This window comes from Notamacropus eugenii, chromosome 2 (assembly GCF_028372415.1).
Source record: "Notamacropus eugenii isolate mMacEug1 chromosome 2, mMacEug1.pri_v2, whole genome shotgun sequence".
In the NCBI taxonomy this organism is placed as follows: domain Eukaryota; kingdom Metazoa; phylum Chordata; class Mammalia; order Diprotodontia; family Macropodidae; genus Notamacropus; species Notamacropus eugenii.
The window spans coordinates 27,819,223-27,825,990 of record NC_092873.1 but is presented as its reverse complement, the minus strand read 5'-3'; the positions used below and the strand labels follow the sequence as shown (position 1 = coordinate 27,825,990).

Sequence of the window (6,768 nt, the reverse complement as noted above, 5' to 3'; positions counted from 1 at the left end):
TTGGATGTTCTGATCCGAGTCCTGAGGGCCTTCAAAGCTATTTTCCTACCTACACATTATTGTTGTCACCAGGTAAATTGCTCTGTTCACTCTGCATCACTTCATATGAGTCTTTCCAGGTTTCTTTGAATCAATCCCTTTCATTTTGTATGGTGCAATGTATTCAACCTTTTCCCAATAGACTGTAAGCTGCCCAAGGGCAGGAACTTTCCAGGGGTTTTTTGTATCTGCATCCCCAGTGCCTGGTACATACTTTAATGAATGCTTTCTCATTCATTCATTTATTCATTCACCTATTTGTTTCTAGTTCTTTGCTGTAACAAAAAGGCCTGCTCCAAATATTTTAGTACCTGTAGGTCCCTTCTGTCCTTAACCTCTTTCAGTTATGTGCCAGATAACAGTGTTATGGAGTCACAGGGTGTGTGCACGGCCAGCACCCCATGCCCTGCCAATCTGCCTTGCCAGTCTGATGGGCGGGAGGCGCAATCGCACAGTTGTTTCCATGTTCATTTCTCTTATTAGTGATTCGTGGGACTTTTTCATACAGCTGTTGATCATCTGTCTCTTCATTTGGAAACTGCTGACTCATCATTTAGCTATGTGTCTCTTGGAGATGCTCATTTCTTCTGTATTGTATCAGTTCATCCTGATAGTGGACCCCTATGAGACGAACGTGAAGATTTTCCCCAAATGAGTCTTCCCTTCTAATTTTAATAGCATCTGCTTTGCTTGTACAAAAATTTTTCAGTTTCATGAATCAGTATTTAGGGTTAGGGTTACCTATGGCCCTAGATTAGGTAAAGATTCTTCCCCCTAAGGCATCTCTTTCCCTTCTCAAATGTGCAAATTACTTGACCTTTTTGTTGGGTAGTGTACCCATTCGGAGTTTGTTGTGTTTCCAAAGCACATGTCTGAACACATCACTCTCCCAGTCATTAACAACCAGTGGCTCCCTATTACCTCTCTTAGCAAACATAATCTTTTAAAGTCCTTCCTTCACAACCTGATCAAGGCCTCTCTCTCCCTCTATCTGTCTCTCTGTCCCTCCCTCCTGCCTTCTGATCGTTTCTCCTTCTCCCTCCTTTCCTCCCTCCCCCTCCTCTCTCTCTGTCCCCTTCTCTCCTCCCTCCCACTTTCCTCTCTCTGCCTCTGTCTCTGTCTCTCTCTCCCTGGCCCTCTCTCCCAGCCCAGGCAATGACCTGACTCTTCCTTATGTGACACTCCCCATTCCCAGAATTCATTCCCTTTTACTGCTGACTCTCAGAGTTCCTGGGCTCCTTCAAGCCTACCCTCACCCCAATCCCTCCAGCTGCTGCTAACCTGCCCCTAACAAAAATTCATCCTGCATTTACTTTGTAGATGTTTTTATAAATGCATTTGGTTCCTAATGGAATGTGAAAACTCCCCAAGAGAAGGGACTATTTAGTTTTTATCTTTGTGCTCTCAGTACCTAGCTTAGCACATCGTAGGTACTTAGTGCTCCATTGATTTCAGTCCCCTTCTGGTCCCTTCTCCCTCTCACCTTTCCAGTCTTCCTGCCCCTCACACCCCAATACACCCTCTTCAATCCAGGGACCCAGCTTTCACAAACAAGACCCTCCGTGTCCAGACTCCATGCCTGGCACTGTCTCCCTCTTCACCTCCACCTTCTGGTTTCCTAGCTACCTCCAGTAGGCACGCTTTCCCAATTTCCCAGGGTTCCAGGTCTGGGGAGGGATCTTTGGACTCATGGAAGGCCCACAGCACTACTGAATAGGGGGAGTCTTAGGGGTCCTGGTCTCATGGGGGAGGGGCTTAGGACTCCTTTGTTTTAGATGTGGAGCTCGGGGCTCCCGGTCTGGAGGTCCTCATCACTCATAATTCTGGGGTGCCTCAGGGCCCTTGAGGTCCCCTTCGAAGGGCCGAATCCCCATAGTTTGGTAGTTCAGTGTGGGGTGTGTGGATTTGAGGGGTCTGGAGTCTCTCTGGAGCTCCACCTTTTCTGCCTCTGCTCCCTGTCTGGGTCCCTGGGGGAGAAGGAAGCCTCTTAGCCCTCGTTCTGCCCCATCTCGTCTCTCCCCATCCTCTCTCCTTTCTCCTGACTGCGTTCTCAGGGTCGGTAACCTAGGCGGGGCGGAGAGACAGCACAGCAACTGTTGCTAGGGAGGGACGGGGCGGACTTGCTCCGGCAGGAGCCAGGCGCTCATGAATATTCAATTAGGTGAATAGCCCCGCCCACCTGTCGCCATGGGGACAGGGCCCACGCGCTGCCTTCTGTGGCCCAGCTGAGGCCCGAGCGGCCCAAGCAGGGCCAGGGGCAGTCAGAAGAGCTGAGGCGGCTGAGGTAAGGCGGGAGCGCATCTTCCCACACCTGCCCCTTTGGGATGACCCCCAGAGACAGAGTCCTCCAGAAAGAGAGGGAAAGCCCTGAGAGGCTCTCCTAGACACTGACCCTAGAGAGAGACCCCGCAGCATTCCCACAAGGACGCTGTCAGCTCCTACCTGCTTGTGCTCAGAGCCCTCCCAGGCTGGGCAGCACCCCCTGAGCTGGGCAGCTCTCACTGTTCGGCAGCTTGTCCTACCCTGTGGGGACATCGGCCTCTTGGCACATGTCCCCTCCCCTCTGCTCTTTGAGGCCAAGCGAGAAAGACTCCCCAGGTCGGTCCCTCGAGTCCATCTCCACAGCTTTCCTGTTCTTTCCAAGGCCTTCACTTCTCTTGGAAAGTGCCCAGTGTCCTGAGCCTCCTTTGCTGGACTCCAGGCCCTTCTCCATCCTCTCTGCCCCTTGGGTACTCACCTGTGCCCACACATGTCCCCCTTTTCAGCCCATGGTGCTCAGATCTGAGCACAGAATGAAACCAAGATTGAAAACTGGGGAGGGTGGAAGGATTGTAATACCTTTAAAAGAAAAAAGAGAGGGTGCAGAGGTGAGCATGGGGAAGCCGATGAGATCAGTTTTGGACCTGTGGAATTTACAGTATCCAGTGTGAGATGTCCAATACGTGGCTAGAAAGTCCGGATCAGTCCAAGGGGAAGATTAGGTCTGGCTCCATAGATACTTAGTAGTTACACCTATGGGAGCTGAGGAAATCATCTAGGGAGTGTATGGAGGGAAGAGGACAGAAAGGGTCTAGAACAGAGCCTGGGGGATGCCCATGGTTAGTAGCCATAGAATGGAGAATGGACCAGTAGAGAAGCCATCAGACAGGTCAGAGCAGTATCACAAAAACCCAGAAAAATGGGGACCCAGGAAGAAAGTCAGTGCCCACCACAGAAAAAGCTGATGCTTGTCACCCAGTTGACTGAGGTGACCCACAGTATCAAAAATAGGAAATCAAAAAGGCGAAGACCACAAGAGACCATGACATTTGACTGAGGTCATTAAGAGACCATTGATGAATTTGGAGAGTTTCAGGCAAAGGCTGCAGTTGGAAGCTGAACTGCAGATATTTAATGAGAGGGAGAGGAAAGGAAATGGAGGCACCAACTATAGATGGCCTTCTCAGAGTTCAGCCACAAAAGGGAGAAGAGCTATGGGGTGATGGCTAGTTAGTGATGACTAGGTTTTCTTGAGGATGTTTGTAGGCAAGCAGAGAAGGAACCAGGGATCAGCAGGAGAGACTGAAGACAAATGATGAAGGATAGGATGATAGGTGGTGAGTTGGAGGTGGGGAGGAATGGGGGTCACATGCATATAGGGGCCTTGCCCTGGAAAGGAGAAAGGCCACCTCTTCATGTGATATGGGGGAAGGAGAGAGAGTGGGCCATGATGACAGAGAAATATAAAATGAGCAGAAAGAAAGAGGTGACTCATGGCTAATGGCTTCTCCACTCCCCAAAGTCAAAGCCTTCAGAGAAGAGCGAGGGGGGAGGGGAGGAGGCTGCAGAAGAAAAGGGAAGGTTTGGAACGGCTTCTGTGGAGAGAACATGGGAGGATTAAAAGAATTGCTTTGCTACAGTGAGAGCCCAGACCAAATTAAATAATATGAGAGCAGCCCTCTGGCTCTTTTCAGCATGAGTGCAGCAGCAAATAAGACAGATGGTGAGTCTTTCAAGGCTGGGATATGGAAGGCATGACTACCCAAGGGACAGAGGAGAGGAGAACGCTGAATTGGTATAGGGAAGTAAGGGGAGTGAATCCAGGGCAGGGGTGAGGAGACCTGGAGAATGGAGGGTTCTGGTGAGGACAAAGGATAATTTTAGAAGCAGTAAGTCACAGGGAGAAATGGAATGATTGGCAATTATGATCTATTAAAGGAACTTTGGATCTCTTGAACAGGGAAATAGAACAACTGTGCTGGGCAGTGGTCAGACAAAGAGAGAAGGGAGCTTATTCTCTGATCAGGAAAGAACCAGTACGCTTGTGAATATGCCTGTCCAGAGATGGAGTGGAGGAAAGGAGGTCATGGGAAGTTAGAGCATTTGAGCAAACATCAACATGTGCTCAAGTCCCCTACTATGAGGGCAGGAAGCTGGAAGGAGATCCAGACTGTGAGCCTGGCACTGAATTCACTGGGGAAGGAAGGAGAGGGTCTGGGCAGCTGTAGTACTGGCCTCAGCATCGGGATTCGGTGATGATATATTTGGATGAATGAACCCCAACAGAAGAGAGGTGACTGGTGATGGTGGGTAGAGGAGCATCTGGAAGAGGCCATTGGGAGTAAGGAGGATTCCACCTCTCCCACCATGACCAAGTGAGTGGCTCTGAGTCAAAGTATCTTGGTCTTTAGTGCTGGAGAGGGCCAGCCAGAGAGGCCAGTATCCTGTGGGGATGAGACATGTTGGAGCTGGAGGAGGAAGGAAAAGGGCTCAGGGCGATTTCCACTATTCTAGCGAGTTTGCAGGGGTGTTTTAAGATTGGAGATTTTCATTACTCTCATTTCTTAGGGAATTGTAGTATCTGAGGTTATTGGAAGTTGGAATATTCTTTATAAATTCTTTTTTCCTATATTTTGGCTATTGCTCCAATGAGGAATACATAGCATTAATCCTAGAGACAATGGATATTAGAGAGGTTTTTTTAATAGACATATTTGCTCCAAATATTTTTCCTGATCTGTTTCTTTGTGAAACATTGATTTTATGGTACAAAAGCCTGTTATTTTTTATAGAATCAAAATCTTAAATTTTCTCCCCAATGATAATGTTTGTAAATTATTTCAAACAGTGCCTGGCACCCAGTAGGCACTTAATAAATGCTCGTTTTTCTTCCTTCCCGTTCCTTCAGTGGGATAACAAGCTCATTGCTCATTCTTCTTGCAGATATTTCTGTCCCTGACCGGGTTAGAATGGCTTGAGCTTGTATGGTCAGGGTCATAGGTCCCTCGCCAACAGCTTCCTCCTCCCTCCTTTTACGCCATGTGGCTGTAGCCTGACTCCCTGTACAGTTTCATTGCATGATCCTCTCTTTCTAGGGTTTCACAAATAAGGAGGTTCTGTTTGCGGTTTCCGTAGTTGACACCCTCTTTACTCTTTTCCCAATGCCAGACAGTTTTCTAATTCTTGCTTCCCAGGACGCTGAGAGGTCAGTTTCAGTGGAGTGGTGAGATCAGAGGCCAGATCTGCCTCGAGGGCCTGGATGCCTCCTCTTGTCAAAGGCGGCACCCAAGCTCGCCACCTCAGGGTCATCCCTGACTCATTCTCCTCACAAACCCCCTCCTCTTCAGCCTGTTGTCCAACTTCCTGTCCCTTCAAGCCCTTCAAGCTGTCATCATCTGCTGCCTGTAAGGTTATTGGAACCACTTCCTAATTGGACTTACTGCCTCTTCCCTGTCCAACCACCTCCTTGGCTGCCAAAGTGACCTTCCTGAAGTACAGGCACTGGGTCATTACCCCCTCCTCCCAGGGGCTTCCTAGGAACTCAAAGACCTTTTCCATCCTGACCCCTTCCTTTTTCTCTAGTCTACATATTGCTCTCCTTCACTCTGGTCTAGCCAGACTGGTCTACTGGCTATTCCTCACATTCCAACTTCATCTCCTTCCTCTGCACCTTTGCCCTGCACCATGACTGAGATGCTCTCTCTTCTCACCTCAGTCTCAGCTCAAATACCCCCTTCTGCAGGAGGCCTTTCCGTGTTCTTCCAGATACCATCAGTGCCTTCTCCACTAAGTTTCTTTGTATCTACTTCATCTGTATCTCATAGATACCTGTGTATGCATACATTAGCATGTAAACTACCTGGTGGCAAAAATTATTTTTGCTTCTTCCTTAGCAAGTGCCTGGAACACAGCAGGCCCTTAATACTGTAAATGTAAGTTTCTTGACTGATGGGAAGGTATCACATATAGTGGATCCAGTGTTGAACTTGGTATCCAGAAAAACTAGATTGGAATCCTGCCTTAGACACCTCTTAGCTGGATGACCCTGAGCAAGTCACCACACTACTGCCTACATCAGTTTCCTCATCTGTAAAATGAGGATCATCATAGCATCTGTATCACACTTAGAATTGTTGCAAGATAAAGTAAGGCTAGAAATGGGAAGTGTTTTGTGAACCTTGGACAGCAACCTGAGCAATGGAGGCATTTTGGGGTTCTCTGGTGGTTCCTCTCTGCCAGTTTTCTTTTGCATAGTTATTCGATATATTCTTATCTACTTTCCCCTATGAATTTTATTAGGACTTTAATTCTATGGAAAAGTCTACTCTGTTTTGATTGGTATGGCATTAAGTCCAGGAGATAGTTTGTAAAGGTTTGCCACTTTACTGAATTTTCTTGACCTACCTATTCAGAGGGAAACAAATATATTTAATTCAATTCACCAGGAATTTATAAAATGCATACTATGTG

The 6,768-nt window shown here is 48.0% G+C and overlaps 1 protein-coding gene across 5 annotated transcripts in view; it reads left to right on the top strand.

The window, feature by feature from the left end:
• Nucleotides 1-2,215: 2,215 nt before the first annotated feature.
• Nucleotides 2,216-6,768, top strand: part of LRRC56 (leucine rich repeat containing 56) — a 56,821-nt gene continuing 52,268 nt past the window's right edge. For 3 of the 5 annotated variants that reach the window (XM_072639541.1, XM_072639542.1, XM_072639539.1), the window contains exon 1: nt 2,216-2,323. The gene's annotated coding sequence lies outside the window, so the exon portion shown is untranslated. Of the gene's footprint in view, nt 2,324-4,293; nt 4,674-6,768 lie in introns of those variants that run through there. The other 2 variants (XM_072639545.1, XM_072639540.1) reach the window with 2 other exon arrangements.